Consider the following 25,869-nt stretch of genomic DNA (forward strand, 5'->3'; position numbering starts at 1 on the left):
TAGCAACTGGCAGCCAATCAGAATATGATCGTTCTATTCCAACTCTCTGCTTCCTGTCCATCAGCTAATCCTCTACCCACGCTAGTATGTTTCCTGCTAAACCATGAGCTCTTACCTTGTTGAGTAGCCTCATGTGCGGCACCTTGTCAAAGGCCGTCTGAAAATCCAAATAGACAACATCCACTACATCTCCCTTATCCAGCCTGCTTGTTGCTCCCTCAAAGAATTCCAATAGGTTTGTCAAGCAAAACTTTCCCTTAAGGAAACCATGATGGCTTTGACCTATCCTGTCATATGCCTCCAGGTACTCCCTAACCTCATCCTTGACAATCGATTCTAACTGAAGCCAGGCTAACCAATCTATAATTTCCTCTCAGCTGCCTTCCCTTCTTGAATAGTGAGGTGAAATTTGCAATTTTCCAGTAATCCAGTGTACTTAAGGTTGATAGGTTCTTGATTAGCCAGGGCCAGGTGCAAGGCCAGGACCACACCAGAATCCTGAAATATCATTACCAATGCCTCCACAATCTCTACCACTCCCTTTTTCAGGACCCCAGGGTGCAATCCATCTGGTATGGGAAACTTCTTCACCCTTAGCCCATTCAGCTTTCTGAGCACCTTCTCGCTTGAAATAGTAACAGCATTCACTTCCCTTCCCTGATACCCTTCGACATCCAGCGCATTGCTAATGTATTCCACAGTGTAGACTGATGCAAAATACTCATTTAGTTCCTCTGCCATCTCCTTGTCTTCCATTATTATTTCTCCGGTGTCATTTTCTTGAGATCCTACCTCTCACCTCTCTTTTATTCTTTATTTTCTTGAAGAAGCTTTTTGTATTTGATACTATTTGCTAGCTTACACCATCTATTCTCTCTTTCTGCAAATTTTAAAAACCTCCCAATCCTCAATATTCCCACTAATTTTTGCTTCTTTATCTGCTCTCTCATTCACGTTGGCTTTGACTTCCTTTGTTAGCCGCAGTTGTGACATTTTTCCATTTGACTATTTCCTCTGTTGTGGCCTGTATTTATCCTGCACTTTCCTTGTTTCTTACAGAAACTCCATCCATTGCTGCTCTCAGAGGCGCCACAAAAATGGCAGTGTGTGACAGGAGGCTTGGGTGTGCACGAGTTAAACATGAACATCTGCTGATGCTGGAGTCGAGGACCACACACAACCATGCTGGAGAAACTCAGCAGGTCATACAGCATCCATGGAAAGTAAAAGGTTAGTCCAAGTGCGGCAAGGTTTGCATAGTAGTTAGCGTAACGCTGTTAAGCGCCAACAATTGGGACCAGGGTTCAAATCCTGAACTGTCTGTTAGGAATTTGTATGTTCTCTCAGTGTCTGCGCGGGTTTTCACCAGGGGCTCCGGTTTCCTCCTCCTGTTCAAAATGCATACCTGGGTGTAGGTCAATTGGGTGTATTTGAGGGGGGGCATGGGCTTGGGGGCTGAAAGGGCCTGTAACTGTGTTGTATGTCTAAATTTAAATCTAAAAATATATATATTTTTTTTTTAAATTTTTCACACCATAAATCACATTAGCCATGATATACACTTTTTCTTTTTCACACATATACAGTGACTTTTTCTCCCCACCCCTCCCTCCTCCCAAGCCACCCCCCCACCCCCCCCTCTCATCCATTTTAGGTATACAATCTAGGTTGCATTAAACCAGTCAGACAATGTTGTCATTCAACAAAAATACACCAGAAATTCTACTGAGTCCATTCTTTTCTTTCCTTCTCCTTCCATCAACTTAGGTAATGTTTGTCCCCGGTAGGTTTTCGCTATTGTATTTAATGTAAGGCTCCCATACTTGTTCGAATATTTCAATATTATTTCTTAAACTATATGTTATTTTTTTCTAATGGAATACATTTATTCATTTCTATATACCATTGTTGTATTTTCAAATTATCTTCCAATTTCCAGGTTGACATAATACATTTTTTTGCTACGGCTAGGGCTGTCTTAACAAATCTTTTTTGTGCATCCTCCAAATCAATACCAAATTCTTTGTTTTTTATGTTACTTAGGAGAAAGATCTCTGGATTCTTTGGTATATTGTTTTCTGTTATTTTATTTAATATCTGATTGAGATCATCCCAAAATTTTTCTACTCTCTCACATGTCCAGATTGCATGAATTGTTGTTCCCATTTCTTTTTTACATCGAAAACATCTATCAGATACTGTTGGGTCCCATTTATTTAACTTTTGCGGTGTAATGTATAGTCTGTGTAACCAATTATATTGTATCATACGTAGCCTCATATTTATTGTATTTCTCATCGTTCCAGAACATAATTTCTCCCATGTTTCCTTTTTTATCTTTATATTTAAATCTTGTTCCCATTTTTGTTTAGCTTTACCATTTGTTTCCTCATTCTCCTTTTCTTGCAGTTTAATATACATATTTGTTATAAATCTTTTGATTAACATTGTATCTGTAATCACATATTCAAGGTTACTTCCCTCTGGTAAACTCAAATTGCTTCCTAATTTATCTTTCAAGTAGGATCTCAGTTGGTAATATGCCAGCGCTGTATCTCCAGTTATATTGTACTTATCTCTCATTTGTTCAAAGGATAAGAATCTACTTCCTGAAAAACAATTTTCTATTCTTTTAATCCCTTTTTTTTCCCATTCTATAAAGGAAAGGTTATCTATTGTAAAAGGGAGTAGCTTATTTTGCGTCAATATTAGTTTTGGTAATTGATAATTTGTTTTATTTCTTTCTACATGAATCTTCTTCCAAATATTGAGGAGATGATGTAATACTGGAGAAGTTCTATGTTGTACCAATTTTTCGTCCCATTTATATAATATGTGTTCAGGTATCTTTTCCCCTATTTTATCTAATTCTAATCTCGTCCAGTCTGGTTTTTCCCTTGTTTGATAAAAATCTGATAGGTATCTTAATTGTGCGGCTCTATAATAATTTTTGAAGTTTGGCAATTGTAAGCCTCCTTGTTTATACCATTCTGTTAATTTATCTAGTGCTATCCTCGGTTTCCCCCCCTCCATAAAAATTTCCTTATTATTTTCTTTAACTCTTTGAAGAATTTTTCTGTCAGTTGTACTTATTTCATGCCTGAAATAAGTATAATATCCTTGGAAAAATGTTCATTTTAATACAGTTTATCCTTCCTATCAGTGTTAGTGGTAGATCTTTCCAATGCTCTAAATCGTCCTGTAATTTTTTCATTAGTGGATTGTAATTGAGTTTATATAATTGGCCTAGATTTTTGTTTATTTGTACACCTAGGTATCTTATTGCCTGCATTTGCCATCTGAATGGAGATTCCTTCTTAAATTTTGAGAAATCCGCATTATTCATAGGCATTGCTTCACTTTTATTTACGTTTATCTTGTAACCCGACACTTCTCCATATTCCTTCAATTTCTTATATAATTCTTTTATTGTTAGTTCTGGTTCTGTTAAGTACACTATAACATCATCCGCAAATAGACTGATTTTATATTCCCTGTCTTTTATTTTTATTCCTTTTATATTATTATCTATTCTTATCAATTCTGCTAGTGGTTCTATAGCTAGCGCAAACAATAAAGGTGATAGTGGGCATCCCTGCCGCGTTGACCTGCTTAAGTTAAATTGCTTTGATACATGTCCATTTACTGTCACTTTCGCTAACGGTCCCTTATATAATGCTTTAATCCAATTAATATACTTCTCCGGTAAACTGAATTTTTGCAATACTTTGAACAAATAATTCCATTCTACTCTGTCGAAGGCCTTCTCTGCGTCTAAAGCAACTGCTACTGTAGGTGCTTTATTTCCTTCTACTGCATGAATTAAGTTAATAAATTTACAAATATTGTCTGTTGTGCGTCTTTTTTTGATAAATCCAGTTTGGGCTAAATTTACCATTTTCGGTACCTGTTCTGCTAATCTGTTTGCTAATAGTTTAGCTATTATCTTATAATCTGTGTTTAGCAAAGATATTGGTCTATATGACGCTGGTGAGAGTGGATCTTTCCCTTGTTTTAGTATTACTGTAATTATTGCTGTTTTACATGAATCTGGTAAGTTTTGTGTCTCATCAATCTGGTTGATTACATCCAGGAGGGGCGGTATTAATAAGTCTTTAAATGTTTTGTAGAATTCTATTGGAAATCCATCCTCTCCTGGTGTCTTATTATTTGGTAATTTTTTTATTATCTCTTGTATTTCTACTGCTCCAAATGGTTCTGTTAATTTATTTTGTTCCTCTATTTGTAGTTTTGGTAGTTCAATTTTAGTCAAAAATTCATCTATTTTCCCTTCTTTCCCTTCGTTTTCAGTTCGGTATAATTGTTCATAGAATTCTCTAAAGTTTTCCTTAATTTCTTTTGGATTATATGTAGTTTGTCTTTTTTCCTTGATGCCAATACCATTTTCTTAGCTTGCTCTGTCTTAAGCTGCCATGCTAGGATTTTGTGTGTTTTTTCACCTAGTTCATAATATTTCTGTTTTGTCTTCATTATATTCTTCTCTACCTTATATGTTTGTAATGTTTCATATTTTATTTTTTTATCCGCCAATTCTCTTCTTTTAGTTGTATCTTCCTTCATTGCTAATTTTTTTTCTATGTTTACTATTTCCCTTTCCAACTGCTCTGTTTCCTGATTATAGTCCTTCTTCATCTTGGTTACATAACTTATTATTTGCCCTCTAATGAATGCTTTCATTGCGTCCCATAGTATAAACTTATCTTCCACTGATTCCGTATTTACTTCAAAATACATTTTTAATTGTTTTTCAATAAATTCTCTAAATTCCTGTCTTTTAAGTAGCATGGGGTTTAATCTCCATCTATACATTCTTGGAGGGATGTCCTCTAGCTTTACTGTCAATATTAAGGGTGCATAGCATTCCGATAGCATTCTCGCTTTATATTCTGTTTTTCTTACTCTATCCTGCATACTAGCTGATAACAAAAATAGGTCTATTCTTGAGTATGTTTTATGTCTAGCCGAGTAGTATGAGTATTCCTTTTCTTTTGGGTTTTGTTTCCTCCATATATCCAAAAGTTTCATTTCTTGCATTGATTTAATTATAAATTTGGTTACTTTGTTCTTCCTGTTAATTTTTTTCCCCATTTTATCCATATTTGGATCCAAATTCAGGTTGAAATCCTCTCCTATTAGTATGTTCCCTTGCGTATTAGCTACCTTCAAAAAGATATCTTGCATAAACTTTTGATCTTCTTCGTTAGGTAAATATATATTAAGTAGATTCCAAAACTCCGAATAAATCTGACATTTTATCATAACATATCTCCCTGCTGGATCTATTATTTCCTCTTCTATTTTAAATGGCACATTTTTACTAATTAATATAGCCACTCCTCTTGCTTTTGAATTATACGATGCTGCTGTTACATGTCCTACCCAATCTCTCTTTAATTTCTTGTGCTCCAATTCAGTTAAGTGTGTTTCTTGGACAAATGCTATATCAATTTTTTCCTTTTTCAGTAAATTTAGTAGTTTCTTCCTTTTAATTTGGTTATGTATTCCATTAATATTTAAAGTCATATAGTTCAGCGTAGCCATTTTATATTTTGTTTATCTTCTCTTTCCGTTTTTCCATCATTACCTTTCCTCCTTTTCCATTTCTGTTTTCTTATTTTCAACTCTTTATAAGACAACATTCCTACAACATCCAACATTTTCCTTATTCTCCTATTTATATCTTCTTTATCCCCAATCTCCGCTTCCCCTCCTGAGTTGTCCTTTATCCCTTGTCGGACAACCACATCTCCCCTCTCCATTTGGATTTGCGAATCCACTCGCAAGCGTCAACTGATTTTGCAGTGACCGCTATTTCCCCCCACCCAGCCCCCCCAGAAAAGATTTCACTTTTCATATGTCACAAAGGTCACTCTTTTAATTCCCTCCTTATTCTCTCTATTCCATTACCTTCCCTTATTAATTCTTGTCTATACTATCTATATTTTCCTCTAAGTACAGATACATTCGCGTATGCACTTTGTCTCTATTCACTCTTAAATAATTTGAAGCATTGGTTCCCCTTTAGTTCCTGTGGATGCTGCGTGACCCACTGAGTTTCTCCACCGCGTTTGTGTGCGCACAAGGACAGCCCTGATGGAACGCCATGGGTCTCATGTGGATGGAATTTCAATGCTGGATTCTTTGCCATGGGCCCAAACAGGGCAGCGCATTAACGTACCTCATCAGATGCAGTAACATTTCCCGAAGCACCAAGAGATTGCAGGTTCTGGAGTATGGAGCAAAAGCAAAATGCTGGAAGAACTCAGCAGGACAGACAGCGTCTGTGAAGGCAAAAGCTGTCAGCCAATATTTCTCTCCTGACTAATGATGTGCGGTCTCAACCCGAAAGGAAACTGCCTCCTGCTGAGTCCTTTCAGTGCTGTTTTCTATAACATTTCCTGTTGAGCCTGGAACCTATCTCCAAAGTTCTATCAGATACACAGGTGCAGCAAGAAATGAAAATCGTTAACATTCTCTTCTACTCACAATTTTTGCTGAGTGATTCTCCTTAAATTTATCCTTGTTCAAGAACGCTCTATATTTTCATGTATCTTTTAAAGCCTTTTTTGTGACATATCTCATTAAAAATTGAAAAGTTGGCTGACTGCAAGTTCTTAAACACACAAGCCCCCGCATGCAGACAGGAGTTGGAGCTGCCTCAGTTGAGGAATTGAAAGTTTAATCATCCCTCTTCCCTGGGTCTCCAGCTGTTTACATTAGTTTTTACATCCAGCGTGTCTGAATGAGATTGCCAGAAATATGATTTTAAACTGGATTGTGCAAATTCTAACTAAAAGCGAAAGGCACTAGACAGAGTCAGCAGGTCTGGCAACATCTGTGAAAGAAGTGGAGGCATAGAGAGCTCATCCACCTGAAGGTTCTTCTCTCTGCAGATGTTGTCTGGCATGACAAGTACTTCGAGCAGCTTCTGGTCAGTGAGCTGGGTTTAAGATGTGACCCGAAGGCCAAGAGTTTAAGGGGATTATTTGCCAACTAAAGAAGATGAATGGATATGGGCATAAAATGCCATAGAGTTACCGAGTCATACAGAAGGAAACAGGCCCTTTGGCCCATCATATCCATGCTACCTGTTGTAGACATCTACACTAATCCCATTGGGTCTGCAGCCTCAAAGCTTGGCAATTCAAGTACTTGTCTGGTTGGCAATTGGTGGTGAGTGGTGTGGTGCAGGGGTCAGTGCTGGGCTTGGAACTGTTCACGATGTACATAAGCGATCTGGAAGAGGGGACAGAGTGCAGTGTATCAAAGTTTGTTAATGATACTAATTGAGCGGAAAATCAAATTACCCAGAGGATACGGAGAGTCTGCAGAGAGATATCGATAGGTTAAGCGAGTGGGCAAGGGTCTGGCAGTTGAAGTCCAATGTTGGTAAATGTGAGGTTAGCCACTTTGGAAGGAAAAATGGAAGATCAGAATATTATTTAAATGGCAAACGATTGCAGTATACTGATATGCAGAAGGACTTGGGAGTACTTGTGCACGTATCGCAAAAGGTTAGTTTGCAGATGCAGCAGGCTATCAGGAAGGCAAATGGAATGAAGGCATTTCCAGGGGGATGGAATTTAAGAACAGGGAGGTTAAGCAGATGAAGATGCATCTGGAGCCCTGCGGAAAGTTCTTTTTAAAATTTAAATTTAGACATACAGCACGGTAACAGGCCATTTCAACCCACAAGCCCATGCCACCCAAATTATACTCAATTAACCTACACCCCCGGTACATTTTGAATGGTGGGAGGAAACCGGAACCCCCAGGGAAAACCCACACAGACACGGGGAGAACGTACAAACTCCTTACGGTCGGCACGGGATTTGAGCCCTGGTCCGGATTGCTGGTGCTGTAAAGGCTTTGCTTTAACTGTTACACCAACTGTTCTGGTCTCCTTAATTGAGGAAAGATGTACTGGCTTTGGAGGTGGTGCAGAGGAGGTTTCACCAGGTTGATTCCAGAGATGAAGGGGTTAGCGTATGAGGAGAGATTGGAGTCATCCGGGGCAGTATTCACTGGAATTTAGCAGAATTTGAGGGGATCTTATAGAAATGATGAAAGGCATAGATAAGATAGAGGTATGTAAGTTGTTTCCATTGTAGGGGGAGACCAGAACAAGGGGACATAGCCTCAAGATTTAGGGTAGTAGATTTAGGACGGAGATGAGGAGGAACTGCTTTTCTAAGAGGGTGGTGAATCAGTGGAATTCACTGCCCATTGAAGTAGTGGAGGGGACTTCAGTAAATATATTTAAGACAAGGTTTGATAGATTTTTACATAGTAGGGGAATTAAGGGATATGGGGAAAAGGCAGGTAGGTGGGGATGAGCCTGTCATCAATCCGATCAGCCATGATCTCATTGATTGATGGAACAGGCTTGATGGGTCGGATGATTATGATGCTTCCTTCATATTGTGAGAGTACCTGCTGCCGCCACCTCTTCTGCCAGTGTGTTCCATCCTCTGTGTGAAACATTCCCCCTTGGATCCCCTCTCCTCGCTCTCACTTTAACCCCATACTCTTTGCTCTTTAAAACGCCATTGTCTTTGTGTGACCCTGATGTCTGTGCTGTTGTACGCTGCTGAGGGGTTAGTGCCGGCCAAAATATCCTTAAAAAAAGTACTTCACCCACCCTACTTCGTATCCCTCTAATTTTCCTTCATCCATGTGTCTGAGTCTCTTAAATGCCCCTAATGTTCCAGCCTCCACCACCACCCCTGGCAAGGGATTCCAAGCGCCCACAACTCTCTGTCTAAAAAAACTGACCCCTGATGTCTCTCCCAAACCTACCTCCCCTAACTTTGTAAACATGCTGATCCTGCCCTGGGAACCAGGTGCTGGCTGTCCACCCTATCTATTCCTCTCATAATCTTGTGGACCCCTATTAGGCTCTTTCCACTTAGATAAAGAGAGATAAATATGAGAGGACATGGCTTTATGGTGAAAGGGGAAAGGTTTAAGGGGAACATTAGGGGGAATTTCTTCACTCAGAGTGGTGGGAGTGTGGTACGAGCTGCCATCTGATGAGATAAATGCAGGCTCACACTTATGTTTTAAGAATAAATTGGATAGATACATGAATGGAAGAGGTCTAGAGTTTCATGGAATGGGTGAAGGTCAGTGGGACTAGAGGAATGATGTTTCAGCACAGACTAGAAGGGCCAAATGTCCTATTTTCTGTGCTGTAGTGTTCTATGGTTCTAAGTCTCCTCTCATCCTTCTACGCTCTGAAGAGAAAAGTCCCAGCTCTGTTAACCTTGCCTCATAAGACTTGTTTTCCAATCCAGGCAACATCCTGGTAAATCTCCTCGGCCCCCTTTCCAAGGATTCCAAATCCTTCCTATAATGAGTTCTTTCAGCTTGCTTCTGGGTTGCCTACGTTCTTCCCGTTAAAAAGGAAAGACCTCCTTGGACTCAGACAGTGTGGGGAGTAAACCATTTTCCCATCCTTCACCCGGACAAAAATCCAGGAGGGGCTTTTAACAGAGGTCCTGACATTTGTAACAACCTCCGTACACCAGGAGGTAACTTCTCAGGTGGATCTAAAATAAATTCACAACTGTAGTCACTGAGGAAGCTCTAAAATCCATCCATATCACAATCAGTTTAGATCCCTCCAAATAATTATAGATCTTGAGATATTAAATTCATCAAAGACACATCAATAATGAAAATCATTCTGAAGTCTGGATATTTTTGTAATGAAGGAAATCTGCAGTTAATTAGTGCACAGCAAGCTGCCACCAAGTGATCATGAAAAGATTGCTTTAATCTTCACATCCCAGGCCTTCTTCAAAAGGTGACCATTTGGTCTTACCTGAGAGAACAGATAGGGGCTGGTTCTAGTGCCTCATTGAAAGTCAGTGCCTGCTGTCAGGATGCGGTCCACTGTCATGTCGTCCAACACTTCTGTGCTCAGATCACTGGAGTGGGACTTGGATCCTGAATCTTGGGTCTCAGAGACGAGAGCCAAATCATCAAAACTACAAAGGCCTTGCATAGAATTGTGAGCTTGAAGCCACGCTGGTGACTGCAACAACCCCTCCTTCTTCAAGCGTTAGATGGGCTTTAATAATTAATAGCTCAGTGTTTCCTGCCCCGACATTTCACTCAGCTGTCATTTCAGTCCTGAGAGCTTGGTAACCCATTGAGCAGAATATTAAGAGAATGAGAAGCAAAGACAGCCACAGACCATTTGGCCCCTCCAGCCTCTCTGCTGACCCTTAATTTCAAAGCCCTTTTATTAATCCCAGTGCTGGACGCTGCAGGAGGGAACAGTAAAAACTGAAGGTGAAATATAATTTCTCATTTTTTTTCCTCTTGCGGCAATTTTGCCACAAATTAAAAGGAGAATAAATTGTTGGCTGTCAAATCAGATTTCATTTCAAAATGCTTACACTCTGAAAGCTTTCTTTGCTTTTGAACCCCTCTACCCGTGGCCTTCCTGACTCTGATCTCTGCCCCGGTCCACGTTCAACCTCTTGCGCAGTCAGTTTTCTTGCCTCCATTGACGGCTTTCTGGACTCTAGAATTTCCCCGCCAAAGCTCTCCATATCCCTACAGTTTTAAATCTAACCAAGTACCATGACATCGCCTTGCATGCCTCATTTTATATGAATTCACTCCAGTGACATGCCTTCAAAGGTACTATAAAAACTATTAAAACATTCATGTGAAAAAAATTTGTTAATGCACTAAAAAAATTCCAATTCGATCCAACTTTTCTCTCCTTATGATGAAAATCTCTGCTGCAACTGACCTTCCTTCTGCTTCTGCCCTGCAGATGCAGGCAAATTATTCTGAGCTATAGTTTAAACTAAATGAATAATGGGAGCTATAATTTTACTAACTCCAAGATGAGGTGCCAGTTTATAGGCTTCCGAGGACAAAATTGATTGGTGGGTAGTTACACTGGAATCTACTTAATCTGATTTTAAACCCAATCGATTTCAATCTACATTAAATAAGCAGAGGGAAGAGGTTGCTGGTCAATTTTGGGAGACGGAGAGAAAAATGCTGCACCAGGGCCAAGTGTTCGATCAGAGGTGGAGTGGGGACAGGGATGGAGGGGGAAGGATGCTGGACGCTACTTCCCGAGAGCGAAGCAGTTCAGTTTCAGGGAGTGCAGTGGGAGAAAGGGTGCTGTAATTCAGGCTGTCTAAGAGCTCCAGTGAGCTGCAATTAGTTTAGCATACTTGAAACCTTACATCGGATACAACAACCTTTAATCTGACGAAAGACTGTCCTGCAGCACTCACTCAGTCAATAAGCTATTTGTGAAGCTCTTCAGAACCTACTCCCTGCCTGAGGCACTTAACTCTGGAGAGAATGTATGCTTGGGTTTCACCTTCAATCGGATCATGACGAGAGGGAGTCAGACTCACACTCTGGAGCACCTCCCCAGAGTGTTTAATGACTAATTATATTCTTCATATTAAAGGGAACATTCTGCTATTTTGTGCATAGTAATCTCCCACCAACAGCAATGCAACAATGACCAGAGAACTGTTGATTACAGGATAAATATTGGCCCAGTCCAAACAAAGCCACAGGGTCACTGGGGTAACATCTCACCCAAATGAGAGCACCGCAGAACATCCGAGTGTCAGAGAGGTGTATCGGCTCAGGGCTTATGCTGAGGATGTTTGAACTCAGAGGTAAGAATGTAGGCAATTGAATTAGGGTGAACATTAGAGGGGTTTGAGATGAGGCAGCAGATCTAACAGTCTGCTCTTCTGAAAAGTGCTCTCTCCTCTCCCTTCCCTTTAAGCAGAAGGTACACAAGTTTGAGAGCATGCACCTCCAGATTCAAGGACACTTTATTTCCTGCTGTTGTCAGACTCTTGAAATGACCTCTCCAAAGCAAAAGATGATTATTTTCGATCTTACGAACCTAATTCACATTAGCCCTTGTGCTGTTTCTAAATCTAATTTTCTCTGTAATCTTAGATTCTGCTCTTTTTGTTTTCTTGAATGGACCTCCCATTTGTAAAAAGACAATTCCTTCCCCTGTTTAATTGCATTTTTAAACATCATATCCTGCACTCCTGTTTTATTAAAACACTTAAATTTTTACTCTTGTGTTTCGAGCTGTACTATGTATGAGTTTACTTGCCTGGATAGCACACCAACCAGAGATTTTCACTGTCGCTCGGTACATACAAGCCAGCAAACAATTCAACAGCCAGTGGTCTGACAGGGAGGTGCCTCGTCCATACTTCCACACCTGTGAATTGGAGATTAATGAATGCCCTGCTCTGCTCTCGAAGCCTCAAGGTCGATGGAAGCTGTGTGGCCAGAAAAGGTTGATCTGACGATGGGATAAAGGCCCAGGACATGCTTGGCACCTCTGTATCAGTCCCAGAGGATAACAGTATTTGAGTTGCCAAGCCAGGGCTGCAGAGAACGTGTGTGGAAAACTTGCCTTTGTTGGGCTGGGCATTGAGTACAAGATTAAGGCGGTCATGTTGCAGCCATGTCAAACTGGTTAGGGTGCACTTGGAGTATTGTGTACCATTATGGTCACCCCCCCTGACAGAATGTGATGGGTTTGAAAAGCATTCAGAAGAGGTTTACCAGGATGTTGGCTGGATTGGAGGGTATGAGTTATAAGGAGTTGGGCAAACTTTACTCTGGAGCAATGGAGACTGAGGGGAGACTTGATAGAAGTTGATCAAATATGACAGGCAGAGATAGGGTGGACAGTCGGACTCTTTCTTCCAGGGTAACAATGTCAAATACTCGAGGACATACATTCAGGGTAAGAGGGTGAATGTTTAAAGGAGATGTGCAGGGCACATTTTTACAGAGTGTTGGGTGCCTGGAACAGACAGCCAGAAATCATGGTGGAAGAAGATATAACAGTAGAGTTTACAAGGTTTCTGGAAAGACACAAGGATATGGAGAGATTTGGATCAGGCGCAGGCAGAAGAGATTTAGTTAATTGGGCATCATGTTTGGGGCAGACTTAGTGTGCTGAAGGCCTTATGTAGCATGTTCTTGGACGATGATGAAGGTTTGTTACCATACATATAAGTACTATGTGCAGATGCAAGGAATTTCTTGCTCACTAAAGTTACACAGGGGGGTGAAACACACAAACAAACAATAAGTAGATATTAAATTTGAACAAAGTACTGTGCAGACATCGTAGGCCAGAGGACCTGTTCTTCTGCTATACTGTTTCAGGTTCTATCCTTGGATTGGAGTTCAGAAACTGTGAGGCAAAAGACATCACCATCTGATTGGTTCACCCACCACCAACCTGGTGGTCAAATGACACAAGGATGCCATTTGAGTGGATATTTGCAGGATTATCCCTGTTAATGTGGCACAGATAGAAACCCATTCAGGTCTGTACGTCCCTAACAATGCAGCCACAATTAGCCCCATTCTTCCTCTTTTTAGTTCCATATACTTCTTCTCTGTCACCTCCCCATCCACTCCATCCAGCTACAAGCACAGCAACTCATATCTAACCTCCCCACACGTCTTGAGGATGGGAGATAAGCCTGGAGCAGCCGGGGATGGGGGGGAGTGGGGGGGATGGGGTGTGAGTGGGGGGATGGGGGTGAAATCCCCCTGCAGTCAGATGGAGAACGTGCAAACTGCACACAGATTGGGCTGGCAGTCAGGGTCGAACCTGGGTCACTGGAGCCAGCAGTGCCATCTGCAGGAGCAGCAAAGGTCATGCATTATTCACCGAAGGGATAGGTACTGTGCTCAATAAATCCCCCGCCCATCGCAGTACAGAGGGGTGCAGCATGGGGTGCTGACCGGATCCAAATGCATAATAGCAATGGGTCAGAATTAGACTGAGTCCTGCCAGTCTGTTTGCTCAAGATTCCAGCATCCTCAGTTCTTGAGTTTCTCCAGTCAGAAGTAGATGCCATAATGCAATCAAGTGACAGAAATCTTCAGGAACTCGCTTGCCCAAAGCCATCTATTCTGCTCATTACTAAGACTGATAGATTTCCGCAAGGGAAATGGATCTAATGCAGCAAAGTCAGATTGATAGAGTTGATGAACCAGTCATGATCTAATTGAATGATGGAACGGGCTTGAAGGATCTAATCCTGTCCCTTCACATTCACCATAAGTCATGCCTCTAATTACTCATTTGCTATATCCTGACCCTCCTGGAAGAAACCGTCTTATGCTCATTTGAATCTATCAATGTTAATTGCCTCAGCATTTCCTGAGAGAGCACAGAAAGATCTGGGGGTTCAGGAACACAGTATCTTGAAAGTGGCTGCAAAAGCAGATAGGGTGGGTGAAAGGTGTTGGGTGTGCTTGGCTGCCTTGGATCGGGAATTATTATAAAAGGAAGGCGGGATATAAAACTTCCTTGGAGTACTGTATGTAATTCTCGCACAAGAAGGATGTGGAGGCTTTGGAGAGGCTGCAGAAGGGTTTTTACCAGGATGTTGCCTGGTTTACAGGGTATGTGTTACGGGGAGCGGTTGGACAAACTTGTTTTCCTCTCTCTGGTGTGTCAGAGGCTGAGGGGAGACCTGATAAAAGTTTATAAAATTCTGAAAGCCATTGGTAGGGGTGTCAGTCAGAGTCATTTGCCCAGGGTGAAACTCTCAAACAGTTGAGGACACATGTTTAAGATGGGGGCGGGGAGGGGGTGGAGGTGAAAGGAGTTGTGTACGGCAAGATTTTACACAGAGAATGGTGGGCAGCTGGAATGGGCTGCTTGGAGCAGTGGTGGAAGCAAATGCATTAAAGATAGTCCCCGATTTACACCGTAATTTGGACCGAAGGATTGGTTGTATCTCAGAATGGATGTAGGTTGGAATTGCATACATTTGTTAAACAAAATATAAAATTTACACAGATTATGTTGCATTTGACAACTATAACAAGAATACAGGGTATATGAGAGCCAAAATATGCACACTTCCCTTGTTAGGGAACCGAAGACTCACGCATGTGCACAGGAACCGAAGACTCACGCATGTGCACAGGAATCAAGATGGCTGCGCCCAGCCTACGGTCCCAGGGAGGGGGGCTGACTAATAAGGGAAGTGCGCACATTTTGGCTCTCACATGTCCTGTATCCCTGTTATAGTTTGCCAAATGCAACATAAACCAGGTAAATGTTATATTTTTCTTTTTATTTTTAAACAAATTTTTGGGTGTAAGTGAGGATGGGCATAAGTCGGGGAGTACCTGTATTAGCATTGAAGAGCCTTCCAGATGGACATATTATCTGAAGGAAACAGAGGGATATGTGGAAGAAGCATGGGTATTGTTTAACTGGGGGATCATTAGATGACTTAATAGAGGAGTATTTGATTATGAAGGGCAGTGTTAGTGTGGACAACCACCATCTTTCTCCCAGGGCAATAATGACAAATACCAGAGGACACCTGTTTAAGATGAGTGGAGAAAAGTTTAGGAAGACGACAGGGGTGCATTTTTTTACACAGAGAGTGGTGGGTGGGTGGTGGTGGAGGCACGTAGATTTAAAAAAATCAAGGGTCATGGGTATGAGGGAGGGAAGGGTGAGATTGTTGTGCAGTAGGATGACACAACATCATGGCCTGCCAGTCTGTGTTGTGCCAGAATGTTTTCCGTTCCAGAAACTATGCCTTTGGAAGAGGAACACACTCCTGAACATCAGTAGGTCTTCAAAGCGTGTTGCTGAGCTCTGCAAAATCATTCATGCACTTTACCCACAATGGGTGTGTCCCATATGTTCAGTTGGATGACCAGCAAGGAATTGGGAAACTGCCAAAAAACAAAGTTTCTGGTCAGGGCTTTTTCACTCTGATTTGAGCATAAAACTTCACCAATGCAGCTCTTGACAACATATGCCCTCAGGCAGCACATCTGCTGCACTACTGGAAGGGAATTACAGCTAGAAGGGAATCTCAGATCTGAGGATGAGGTTGATTATTAATGTCACTTGTACTGAGGTACAATGAGAATCTGTCTTTTACATGCCATTCAAAAGCTGGTGAAATCTGCCCACACTCCAGCACCCATCTTGCAAACAAAAAGAAAGGAAAGACAGAAAGTTGCTTCAGAGCAATAAGGTGGCCCAGTATCATGCCACCCTTTCTACTGCAGTAGCCTTTGGAGACCCTGGACAATGAGCTAAAGTGTTCCCCCACCACTTCCCCCCACCATCTCCATCTCACCTTCTCCACCTCTTGTTCTTGTTCTCCTCTCCACCTCACCCTTTTCACCCTAGTCTCTGTCTCATCCTCTCCTCCCTGGTCCCCACTCCCCATCCCCATCTCCACCTCTCCCTCTCCACCCCAGTTCCCATTCCCCATCTCCATCTCATCCTCTCCACCTCTGGTCCTCGTTCTCCGTCTCCATCTCATCCTCTCCACCCTGGTCCCCATTCCCCATCCCCATCTCCACTTCACCCTTTCCACCCTAGTCCCCATACCCCATATCCACCTCACCCTCTCCACCCTGGTTCCCATTCCCCATCTCCATCTCCCCTCTCCACCTCTAGTCCTCATTCTCCATCTCCACCTCACCCTCTCCACCCTAGTCCCCATACCCCATCTCCATCTCATCCTCTCCACTCTGGTCCACACTCCCCATCACCACCCTGGTCCTCACTTCCCATTTCCCATCTCCATCAAATCCTCTCCACCTCTGGTCCTTGTTCTCCATCTCCACCTCACCCTTTCCACCCTAGTCCCCATATCCCATCTCCACCTCACCCTCTCCACCCCGGTTCCCATTTCCCATCTCCATCTCACCTTCTTCACCTCTAGTCCTCATTCTCCATCTCCACCTCACCCTCTCCTCCCTAGTCCCCATATCCCATCTCCACCTCACCCTCTCCACCCCGGTTCCCATTTCCCATCTCCATCTCACCTTCTCCACCTCTAGTCCTCATTCTCCATCTCCACCTCACCCTCTCCACCCTAGTCCCCATACCCCATCTCCATCTCATCCTCTCCACCTCTGATCCTCGTTCTCCATCTCCACCTACCCTTTCCACCATAGTCCCCATATCCCATCTCTACCTCATCCTCTCCACCCCAGTTCCCATTCCCCATCTCCACTTCACCTTCTCCACCTCTGGTCCTCATTCTCCATCTCCACCTCTCCCTCTCCACCCTGGTTTCCATTACCCATCTCCATCTCATCCTCTCCACTCTGGTCCCCACTCCCCATCTCAACCTCACCCTCTCCACCCCAGTCCCCAATCCCCAACCCACATCCACCAATCCAGACCCATTCCCGACTCGGTCCCCATTCCCCATTCCTGTCTCCATCTCACCTCCTTCTCCCCAATCCTTATTCCCATCTCCATCTCACTTCCTCCACCCAGTCGTCATTCCCATCTCCATCATACTATCTCCACCCTAGTCCCCAATCCCCCTATCCCAATCTCTAACTTATCTACTCCACCCCAGACCCCATTCACGTCTTTATTTCATCTCCTCCACCCAAGTCCCCACTCCCCATCCCCATCTCCATTTCAGTTTCCATCTTACCCTCTCCACCCCAGTCTGGATTCCCCATCTCAGCTCCATCATCCCAGTCCCCACTCCTCATCTCCCTAAGGTTGTCGGAATCCATCAGTGGTTGAGGCCTAGGAGAAGGCCTTTGGCCTCCAGTCCCAGGCTGGAAACTGACTGATCCTGCCACCTTTCCTCCACCATGCCCCCTACCACCATACTTCACCCCACTCCAGAGGGCTCGACAGGACCCCATCGGCAGCAGCCTTCTTTCCAATCGACCTGCTCTCCATGCACAGATCACTCCCATTCCTCAACCTGCAGCAGCTAAAGTGGTCTGCCATGGAAATGAGGGAAGAGGAGGTCAAATGAGGAGTGTGCAAGTACTACAGAACAGGTACAGTGTACACAAGTGCTGGAGGACTGCGGCAGGTCACACAGCATCCATAGAAAGCAAGAGGCAGTTGATGTTTCAAGCTTGAGCCCTTCTTCATGAGACATAGGAGCAGAATTAGGCCATTCTGCCCATCAAATTTACCTCGCCATTCCCATATGCTGATTTACTATCCTTTTCATTACCATTCACCTGCCTTTGGCCCATAAATAAAACATAAGAAATAAGCCATCCAAGATGGCAGCATGGTTGACATAGCTGTTAGTGCACCACCGCTGCTATGCCACTGATCAGGACTGTGGTTCGAATCCCGTGCTGTCTGTAAGGAGCTTGTACGTTCTCTCTGGGGGCTCTGATTTCCTCCCATCATTCTAAACATACCTATGGTTGTAGGTTAATGGGCTGTATTTGGCACAAGCTCGTGGGCCGAAATGGCCAGTATATCTAAATTTAAAATTTAAAAAGATTCCCACACAACATACACCATACCTCATGGGGATTTTCATGGATGCTGCATGACCTGATGAGGTATTCAATCACGTCTGTGTAAGTGAGGCAAAATGCAAGTGTCTCCACAGAACTTTCCCCCCCACACCGCCCCCACCGCTCTACCTTCCAGCAGCAAGTGACTACTGGATGATTGGGGCATCAGATATCTCAGCGTGGATTCCTGCAGTGAATTAGCTGGAGAGCCCACCACAACCTATGGGATAACCCAGCAATGCTGCTGAACAAACACTGCGATCTAGAGAGCACTGGATCCAAGTAACCGCAAGGAACTTTAAATACCCTCGCCTCCCCCGCTTTGCGAACCAATTTTCGATGAAATTTAAAAACTTTAGTCATACAGCACAGTCACAGACCTTTTTGGCCTGTGAGCCACTGCCGTCCAATTACACCACATTTAACCTACAATCCTCCCGGTACGTCTTGAATGGTGGGAGGAAACCGGAGCCCCCGAGGAAAACCCACGCAGACACGAGGAGAAGATTAAACTCCTTGCAGACAGCATGGGACTTGAACCCATGTTCCAATCACTGGCACTGTAACAGCATTATGCTGACCACTAGGCTAACTGTGCTGCCCCAAAGGTTGGTCCCTTGTTTTTTTGTGGGTTTCAAACGCAAGTCACGGGTGGCACTTTCAAATAGCAGCTTGTGTTGAAGAAGCAGGAATAGGCCAGATGATGGGAAACTGACACTGTTTCTGGTTCATAGACAATGAACCAGGAGCAGGAAGAGGGCCATTCAGTTAAAGAAGAAATTCTGCAGACCCTGAGGGTTGAGTGCAAGATACAATCATATTGGAGAAACTCGGCAGGCCGCGCAGCGTCCATAGAAAGTAAGAGGCAGCCAACATTTTGGGCCTGAGCTCTTCGTCAGGAATAAGAAAACAACAGGTTGATGTTCAAATAAAAAGATGGGCGAATGGAGGGGGGGGGGGACGAGCACAAGCTAGCAGGGAAGAGGTCATAGTTGGATACAGGTGGGAGGGTAAAAGAGCAAAAAGGCTGTGGTGATGGGGGAGAGGGTAGAAGGCTGGAGAAGGAAGCAGATCAGGAGGAAAGGAAACAGAGGGATAGGGAAAAAAAAAGATCCAGGGGAGTGGATTAATGGAAATTGGAGAAGTCAATATTAATGCCGTCCGCTGAGGTGGAATAGAAGGTGTCATTCCTTCAATTTTGCAAGTGGCCTTGGTTTGGCAATGCATGGTGCGATAATGGTGTGCGGACTTGAAATGGTTGACCCTTGGGAGGTCCTTGCTTTTGCAGTGGGCAGAGAGAAGGCGCTCAATGAAATGATCTCCACTTCACGTCCTGTCTCCCTGATGTAGCAGAGGCCGCATCGGGAGCACCGGATGCAATAGATTCACAAGTGGAGTGCCTTTCACCTACTCTCCCTTTGAGTAAAATCATAGCTAAACTTTCACCACAGTGCCATTTTCTTGCATAAATCTCATACCCCTTAATTTTCTTAACATCTAACAATGTTATAATAATCTCTGTGCTGGATATATTCAGCAACAATTTCCCCACACTCAGGCATGGAGAATTCCAAGGATTTTTTTTCATCTGGGTGAAGTAATCTCTTCTCTTGGACCTGCAATTGGTAACTCCTTACTTCAAAACTGTGATCCCAGCTAATAAACACCTCAGCCAGGGATACATTCCATCGCCCACCCTGCATCTGCCTGATTAAGCCCCCAGAAATTCCTACAAGCTCAACTAATGTGAGAAAATTACTTTTAGATGCAATTTACATTAGGCAGGGAAAATGGTTCTGGGAATAGAAATCAATTACAAATTAAATTCAATCCAAATCAGGTAAAGAATTGAATCATAAAATCATGTTGTTAAATTACAAATATATGTGCCTTTAACATGATTTTAAAACAATTTAGCTGGTATTCTGAACAAACTCTGGTGATGCATAAACAATCAAGATTCAAGATCAAGATTCCTTTATGAACATGTTTACAAAATACATATTGTATGGTCTCCTGTAAAGGCACACAAAGAATGCTCCACTTGCAACCACACCTCCTCCCTCACTACTTTTCAGGCCCCAAACAGGCGTGAAGCAACGTTCCACTTGTGAATCTGCAGGGGTCATCGACATCAGAGAGACTGGGCACAGACTGGGAGATCGCTTCATTGAACACCTGAGCTCTGTCCGCCACAATAGTGTGGATCTCCGAGTGGCCATCCATTTCCGTCCATTCCCCCTGCTGACATGGTCTCATGCTCTGCCAGACTGGGTCCACTTGCACATTGGAGGAGCAACATCTCATCTTCCAACTGGGCACCCTCCATCCTGGATAGCATTAATATCAACTTATCTCCCTCTCCCCCACTTCTTCCCCCATCACCTCTCCCCAACTCTTTCTCTCTCCCTTTTCCCTGTGTCCATTTGCACAAACATGATCAATTCTTACCTCATCCCTTATCATATCTGATTAACACCTTTTGTTGGTCTGGATTCCTCCCCCAACCAGCAATGTCTGAATTCTGAGATTCTCTGAGATTTCCTTCTTCTAGCTCATTCAGCTTTTTCCTTAAAAAAGGACTCAGGGCCAAAACGTCACCAATATATCTTTGTCAAATCCTATAGAGGCTGAAAGACCGGCTGAGTTCCTCCAGCATTTTGGTGTGTTTCTACTGCAATCACAACATCTGCAGACTTGCTTGTTTCGCACAAAGAATGTTACATAGCTGACCCGAGATATACTGGTGGTACCCAATCCACAAAGTATTACAGTAGATTCAAAAGGGGTTACCCCTGTGCATTAAGTATTGAAGTAAATTTAAGAGAGTTACGTCTAGCTTGGCAAGTATAGGGGTTGCCTGAACTTCAAGTTCAAGTTTATTATCATTCGACTGCTCAGATACAATCAGATGAAACAGCATTTCAGCTTCATCACAGAGCATGCACATATACACACAAAATTATTCTTACAAATGCAGCACATAATAATCACATAATTTCAAAAACATACTGGAGGTTGTAAGTCAGTTGAGTGCAATTGGTCGCCAAGGACTCGTGGGCTGGGAGGGCCTGTAACAGTGCTGTATGTCTAATTTTAAAAAAAATTAATTTACTTAGTTTTATTTACAAGAGGCCCAAGTTTACAGGACAGTGTTCATTGTTCTCACAGCCTGTGGGAAGAAGCTGTTTCCCAGCCTGGCAGCCCTGATTTTCATACTCCTGGTCCTCCTTCCTGATGGTAGTAGGTTAAAGAAACTGTGTGATGGATTCTTTGAGCCCTATTTAAGCAATACTTTCGGTGAATGTCGTTAATATATATCTCTGACTGTGTGGCTCGGTACAATCTACAAATTTGATGACAATAGCATGGTAGTGGGTTGTATAAAAAGGGGCGTTGAGTCAGCATAAAGGAGAGAGATTGAAAACTTGGCCGAATGGTGCACCAACAACAACCTCCCACTCAATGTCACCAAAACCAAGGAGCTCGTCATTGACTTCAGGAAGGACAAAACCAGAGTGTATGATCCATTGTGGGATCAGAAGTGGAGAGGGTGAGCAAATTTAGTTCTTGGGAGTCACTATCTCGGATGATCTTTCCTAAACCCAACACACTAATGGCATGGTGAAGAAAGCACGTCAGAGCCTCTACTTCCTCAGGAGTTTGCGGAGGTTTGGTATGACACCAGAAACCCTGGCAAATTTCTACAGAGGTATAGTGGAAAGTGTGGTGACTGGCTGGTACAGTCTAGTATGGGGACACCAATACCCCTGAGCGTAAAGTCCTGCAAAAGGTAGTGGACACAGCTCATGACATCATAGGCAAAACCCTCCCCACCATCAAGAACATCTACAGGGAACGCTGCTATCAGAGAGCAGCAACAATCATCAAGGATCCACACCACCCAGCACACGCTATTACCATCAGGAAAAAGGACTTGGTGCCACAAGCCTCGCACCACCAGGTTCAGGAACAGCTGCTACCCCTCCACCATCAGACCCCTCAACGACAAACTCAATCAGGGACTCATTTAAGGACTCTTACTTTTGAACTTTATTAGTTTAATTTTCTCTCTGTACTGCACAGTCAGTTTACATTTCTTTATTTGTTTACATGTGCATGTTTAGTACAGTTTTGTTTTATACTAACAGTAAGTAGTAATTCTGCCTCATTTACATGAAAAAGAATCTCAGGGTTGTATGTGATGTCATGTATGTACTGTTATGAGCCCAGAGGACCCCAAAACCCAGCAGCAAGACAATGGTTACTTAAATAAAAGTTGCTTTCAATTTTCTTTAAACATAAAAACAGGATCAAACTTTAACTTATTGCTATTAACTTAACTTAACCCCCTTCTAACTGCACATGTATGTAATGTGTATAAGTTCAGGAAAGTTCTCTGTTTCACAGTCCAATCTTACTTCTCACTCCTCCAAGTTTACAGGTATCAGGCAATTCTTATAATGTGCACAGAATTCAACATTTATGAACCTCCACCAGGCTCTGGTGCTTAAAGGTAATTGGTTACTGCTCAGGATGGTTCTTGTTGGTTGCCCTTTGGACACATGTAAACTGATTTCCTCCAATCACTTCAGTGACTTGCCAAAGAGATTTTCCCCATCATGGGTTTTCCAAATTATAACCTTATGTCACCACAGAGTTCCTCTTGTTTCCCTTACTTCAAGTAAAACACTCTAGCCAGCCATTTCTTCTTGACAGGACTACAAGGGTTTTGAGCAGGCTGAACTCAGAACTCACAACCCATCTGTCAGCTTGCCATTTTGCAACCTCAACAGCTACCGTAAAAATGACCTCTCTCTCTCTCTCTTTCTCTCTCAGAGAAGAATCCTGTTTGTTTTTTCCTCTCTCTGCTTGTAAAAACCAAGACCTCTCCCAAGGCTCCAAACCCAATTTTATCACCACTTGAGCCTGGATTCTGTTCCAATTTGCACCTCCTTTTGAAGTTCTTTCCAAAGCAGTTCCATTGTCTCTGTAAAATCACTCGGAGCCTCAACGCTGAGCTTCAGCAAAGCTCATGCATTTTAAATGAGATGTCTTTTGTGGAGTGTTACTCTGTTTGTGAAGTATAACCTACACTAAACCCCCACAATCTCTCTCTTTTAAAGACATATTTATCCATAATCATAATAATATTAGCAGTACTCTGACAATAAATCAGAAATCTGAATCTAATGGAGGAAAGGGACATCCCAGTGATCTTCTCAGATGTCCCATTGTACTGACTTCCAGTCCAATGTTTGCAGTTATTATTCCCCACAGTGACACAGCCAGACAGGACACTCACAATGTACTCCTGTGAAATATTGTCAGGATGGGGACCTCCTCAACCTTGCAATTTGATGCTACCTCGCTACACCGGAGTTGAACTAACTAAAACTTTTGAGGAGATGAGGTCAAATGTATTTGAATGTCACCAAAAACATTTCCTTTTAAGACTTCCACTCTGAATCCGAACCTTTATTGTCTCAACACCAAAGCAACATCTCCTCACTGCAGGCTGGCAGCCTCGAGCTGAAGGCTGAGCTAACACTGGTCTTTCTCTCAGCAGTTGTCGTCCATGAAACATTTGGCTACAGCAACCCTTGATCTGCTCTCCCTTTCTCTCCTCTTGGAGTCCAACTTTTGTGAATTTCTAATCCCACAAGTGGGATGCAGAACTGTAATTAAAAAAAAAAGTTATCAACCGAAACTGCAATTCAGTCTGGATTTAAAGAAAAAAAAACTATTCAATCGCATTTATGAACTGGAAATTCCTGATGAATTAAAATGAACCGTGGGTTTTCTATTTTCCAAGCCCGCCTGTTAAAGTCTGATAACCCGCTCTCAAGATTCAATTTTGCAGCTTTACAGCAATTTTTCACACTCCTTTAGGCTGCGGGCTTTCCAAACATTTTCATTAATATCAATGTTTAATGAGCCTACCCATAACTTGGTATGGCAGCGCGAATCGGCACAATGGGATATTTTGTACAGTCAGAATACATTTTATGTCAGGATTACCAGAAATGATGAACGAGGCTTAGTTGTGAAATGCTACATTCTATGGGCCTGTAATCAGATCCCCATTCCTTATTGCATCATAGTCCAACGTAGCAAAGAAGAAGGGCCATTTGGACTCATTGAGTCTGAGCTCACATCAGCATAATTTTATTCCCCAACCAGAAATTAGCCAACTATTGAACCAGTTCTCATCTCACTTCACACTTCCAACTGTCCTCATGTCATCTCCTGAATAGTCCCCCAAATGCGCTGTTATTTTCTCTTTATCAACCCTCAATAACTTTAAGCCCTCCCAAATTTCCTCTCGTGCGTCTCTGGCCTGAGGCAAAGAGTCTCAGCTGCTGTGACTAAACTGTAACCCTGGCGGTCCTGGTAGACACCCGGCAGATCACTTCTGTGCCCTCTTCAAAGGCATGGCACTCAGGAGCGGACACAACAGTCCACCATAGCGCCACCCTTGGGCTCTGTGCTGCCAATCAAGGGCAGGGGCTGACAATACCTCCTTCCCACCATCAAACTAAGCTTCAGTCCTAAAGCAAGCAATGCGGTCAATGGCCACAAAGCAGTTGGATTCTGATGTGATTCATTTTGGGCAAGGAAGCCTTCTGACCTTATCGATCCCGACCTTTTCCATCCTGACCTATGAGTAACTCACCACACACCAAACCACGTGACTCATGCTCTGGAGAGATAACTCATTACCATTGTGCTCAGGACAATGGTGGGCAGTGGTAAACAATTTGGAGACTCAGTTCAGCAATAATTCAGTTTATCTTTTAGATTTCAGCATTCTTTCCTTCTTTTTGTTTCAGTCTGCCATCTATCTGATTGGAAGTAACCTGATGACTGCTCAGCGCACGTTAACTACTCTCCCAATACAATCTCACACCCTCCCTATTTCCGGCTCGAAATGGTGACCATTCTTTCTCTCCCACAGATGCTCACTGACTTCTGAATTCATTTGACAGGTCCTTGCAGCATCTTTCTGGACACCCCACAGTTTCGGGGCTCATCAGCGGCTTTCCCGGGTTGAATAGGGCTCAAAGAATTATCAAGGATCCCTACCATCCATCACAGAGTATCTTTGACCTACTACCATCAGGAAGGTGGTGCAGGAACATCAAAATCAAAGTTCAAAGTTCAAATTTGTTACCAGAGGGCCAACATGACATCGCATACAACCCAGAGATCCTCTGTCCTGTGGGCCAGCAGAATTCCTAATTTTCAGTAACAGTAAACTGTACCCGAGAAGAAATAAATGTGAACAAAAGAAAGAAATGTAAGCAAACTGACTGTACAAATACAGAAAATAAATATTTAGTAATAAATAATGAGGAAAGTACGTCCTTAAATTAGCCTGTGGATGAGTTGGTTGTTCAGGAGCTTGATGGTGGAGGGGTAGCAACAATTCCTGAGATATGAGCCCTGTGGCACCTGCACCTCTTTCCTGATGGCAGCAGCAAAAACGGAGACTCCTGGGTGGTGTGGATCCTCGACAATTGC

The 25,869-nt window shown here is 43.0% G+C and overlaps 1 long non-coding RNA gene across 1 annotated transcript in view; it reads left to right on the forward strand.

Moving 5' to 3' along the window:
* LOC138756504 (uncharacterized) overlaps window positions 1-25,626 on the forward strand; it is a 104,601-nt gene extending 78,975 nt beyond the window's left edge. Inside the window, exons 4-5 of the long non-coding RNA XR_011353116.1 lie at window positions 1,060-1,230; window positions 25,335-25,626. This is a non-coding gene — a long non-coding RNA (uncharacterized lncRNA). The remainder of the gene's footprint in view (window positions 1-1,059; window positions 1,231-25,334) is intronic.
* The last annotated feature ends 243 nt before the right edge of the window (window positions 25,627-25,869 follow it).

The sequence above is a fragment of the Narcine bancroftii genome, chromosome 3 (assembly GCF_036971445.1).
Source record: "Narcine bancroftii isolate sNarBan1 chromosome 3, sNarBan1.hap1, whole genome shotgun sequence".
Classification (NCBI taxonomy): Eukaryota; Metazoa; Chordata; class Chondrichthyes; order Torpediniformes; family Narcinidae; genus Narcine; species Narcine bancroftii.